This window comes from Dromiciops gliroides, chromosome 1, assembly GCF_019393635.1.
Source record: "Dromiciops gliroides isolate mDroGli1 chromosome 1, mDroGli1.pri, whole genome shotgun sequence".
NCBI lineage: Eukaryota > Metazoa > Chordata > Mammalia > Microbiotheria > Microbiotheriidae > Dromiciops > Dromiciops gliroides.
The window spans coordinates 41,810,577-41,814,323 of record NC_057861.1 but is presented as its reverse complement, the minus strand read 5'-3'; the positions used below and the strand labels follow the sequence as shown (position 1 = coordinate 41,814,323).

Genomic DNA, 3,747 nt, shown 5'->3' with positions numbered 1-3,747 from the left:
GGTTAGACTAAGTGATCTCTATGGTCCCTTCTAGCACTAGCTTGGTGATCCTATGATTATTATAATTAATAATGTTCACCCATCATTTATCCATCATTTATTCTGTCATTTTTTTTAGTGAGGCAATTGGGGTTAAGTAACTTGCCCAGGGTCACACAGCTAGTAAGTGTTAGGTGTCTGAGGCCGGATTTGAACTCAGGTACTCCTGATTCCAGGGCTGGTGCTCTATCCACTTCGCCACCTAGCTGCCCCTATTCTGTCATTTTAAAGTACCTATCACATGCAAGGAACTATTCAGGCACTTTTCTTTAGTCTTTCAAATTTATTTATTGATTTTTAAGCAGTCATTAACATTTTTTTTAATTTCCAATTCTCTCTCTCCTCCCCCACCCATTGATAAGCAATGTATTTATTATACATGTGCCATCATGTAAAACACATTTCCATATTAGCCATGTTGCCAAAAAAGTTAAAAAAATATACTTCAATCTGTACTCAGAATCCATCAGTTATTTCTCTGATGTGGATGGAATTTTTCATCTTAGGTCATTTGGAATTGTCTTGGATTATTGTATTGATCAGAGTAGCTAAGTCTTTCATAGTTGATCATCCTTACAATATTGTTATTAGTGTGTACAACATTTTCCTGGTTCTGCTCACTTCACTCTATATCAGTTCATATAAGTCTTCCCATTTTTCTTTTCTTTTTTTTTAGAAATTGGCATTTATTATCCAAGTTCAAGAACACACAGGGGATATGGGGATGGGCACATTCAGAGCAGTCAAAGATGAGCCCTATTGGGGTCTGGGTTGGGGGCGGGGCCAGAGAGGAGCCTAGAACCCAGAGCTTCCCTCCATGTCTGCTCCAGTCAGGGTTGATACTGATGTCTGAGCCTTGGTCTAGGCCCCACAATGAAGCACACAATCAGATGAAGGTCTGGACGGAATTTTAGGGGAGCATCAGGGGGCTGCCAGTCACTCATCCTCCGGGCATCAGCCCTTTATAATGTCAAAGCATCTTAGCGTGATACCCCTGTCACAATCATTCCTGGGCTCTGTCTTTGTGTTGGAGAATCCCTTCATCACCTCTCTAACTTCTTTTACTTTGCTTCTAGTTTCTTTGACTATGCATCCAACTTGTAGGCTGCGTGCTCCAGAGATGCTATTTGCTCCTCAATTAATCTGATCCAGATAAGGCTGAAGTGCTGCATATTTCTGGCTTTAGTCCTTTAGGTTTCTACTTATGTTTACTGCAATATCTTTCTTTTCTAGGTACTTCAAGCTAGTCAGTTTGTTCATATTTTCCAGAAGTTTATAGTCTTCACTGGTAGCCGTCAGCTCGCCTGTCAGGTACGTGGCCATTTTGGAGAACATGTCCCGGCACCGCCCCGTGATGTCCGCCTCGGCTCCGGCTCTGTGGCCTCCTCAACCATTTCCACCACTGCATCATCTAGGCCAGGAAGGGAGGGATGGGGATGGGAAGAGGGGAGGGGAGGGGAGGAAGGGGACAGGGAGGGGAGGGAAGAGAAGGGGGAAAAGAGAGAGGAGGAAAGGGGACAGATGAAGAGTCTGACCAGGCCTTCCCATATTTTTCTGAAGCAATCCTGCTCATCATTTCTTATAGCACAGTAGTATTCCATCACAATCATATGCCATAACTTGTTCAGCCATTCCCCAATTGATGGGCATTCCCTCGATTTTCAGTTCTTTGCCACAACAAAAAGAGTTGCTATATTGTGGTACTTATAGCTCCTTTTCTCTTTTCTTTTCAGACCACTTTTCAAAGTATAGCCCACTGGAAGCCATCTATGTCACCTATGAAGGGAGACTACTGCACAATATCCTGCATAAGATCCTTTGAGGTTCTGTCTCTTTCTAAATGGGCCACGTTAATTACTACCTCTTTCCCACTAATTTTCAGTTAACCAGAAGTCCTGCATTGTGTACACCCAAGACAGTAGAGACACTAGCTCCTTATAGCCCAATAATCTCTGAGACCCAGGCCTTAACTCTGTTTAGAAGTTTGATAAAGTTTCCTGATCTGAGTAGTGACTGTCCTAGGTTGAAATATTTCTGGGCAGAGATATTTCTTTATGACCCCATTTGGAGTTTTCTTGACAAAGATACTGGCATAGTTTGCCATTTCCTTCTTCAGTTTATTTATAGATGAGGATACTGAGGTAGACAGGGTTAAGTGAATTGCCCAGGGTGACAATGGTAGTAAGTATCTGAGGTTGGATTTGAATATAAGTCCTCCTGACTTCAGGCCCAGTCGTCGATCAATTATACCACCTAACTGCCCCAGAGGAGGGCAGGGCAGGTTATTTAATATATCTGAGCTCCAATTATCTCATTTTTTTTCCAATGAGAATAATGATAGTTGGCCCAATTCCTTCCTAGGCCTGTTAGGAGGATTTTACTTAAGCATTGTAAAGTTTTGAAGATTTTGTCAGTTTTAATACCCTCCATTATTACAATTCATGACCCTTTTTTACATCTTAGTACATGGTCTTTGAGAGCAAAAGTGACTAAATATGCATCATCCTGAAGCCTACCAACCCAGCCAGGCTGGTCCTGGGCCAACAGGCATTTGTTTCAGCATCAACTCATGCTTAAAGCTGTTTTGTGAACTTGAACTTTGAGAGCTTGGGTTCTATGGTCATAGCCTTTGAGAGCTCAGGGTCTCACATAGGCCTGGTGAAGGTCTAAAGGAGATAAATATATTCAAATCCCATAAGAATATTTTGTTTATACCTCTCATGGTCCTTATTAGAATCTGATGGGGTTTGTAATTTTATCTGTCCATTATTACAGATTCCTCCCCCTTCCACAGACTGGGAGCTCCTTTGGACAAAATCTCAGCTGACCTCCCTTTCAATCTATGTGAATCTGGTATATAGCTATTTATGTATATGTTAATTCCCCTATTAGGATGTGAACTCTCTGGAGATAAAGATTGTTTCTGTTTATTTTCCTTCTTTCTCCAGAACTTATTCATTCAATAAACATTTTTTAAAGCACTTACTTTGTGCCAGGCACAAGGACCTGGGATACAAAAAGAGGCAAATAGAGTGCCTGCCCTTAAGGAACTTATCATCTAATGACTTATCACAAAACTTGGTGCACAGTACTTAATAATAACTAATACTTGTTTATTGATCTCCTTATGCACTTATGTACTTGTCTATCTCAGCCTGATAGAATATAAGCTCTGGGAGGGCAGGGACTGTTTTTGTCTTTTTGATGTGTCAAACAAGATAAATCCAAAGCCTGGCACATAAATTCTTATGGATTATTGACCAATGGAACCATACCTTTGCCCTGGCTGCAATCCTGGAAAGCTCTCCTTCCTCACTGCCACTTCTTAGAAACCCTAACTTCCTTCAAGACAACTCAAGTATCACCTTTCTTATGATGCTCCCACCTTCTAGTGACTGTGCCTCATCCCTCACTACCTTGTATTTATTTTGAATATTTTCTGTATAAACACATATGTGTATACATACATACCTATGTGTGTATACAAGTATATATGTATATATATATATATATATAGACACATGTATATAACTATATGTCTGTATACTCACATACTCTTTCCTACTAGAATGTAAGCCTCTTGAGGGCAGGACTATATCATTCATTCAATCCATCAATAAACATTTATTAAAAGCCTACTATGTACCATGAAGTTGAAAGGGAGTGCAGAAGATATCCAGCACAGGGTTTTGATGAGGAAGACCAAAG

The 3,747-nt window shown here is 40.6% G+C and overlaps 1 pseudogene; it reads right to left on the bottom strand.

Annotated features, from left to right (window-relative positions):
* Nucleotides 1–1,082: 1,082 nt before the first annotated feature.
* LOC122736570 lies at nt 1,083–1,436 on the bottom strand (annotated as a pseudogene).
* Nucleotides 1,437–3,747: the final 2,311 nt, after the last annotated feature.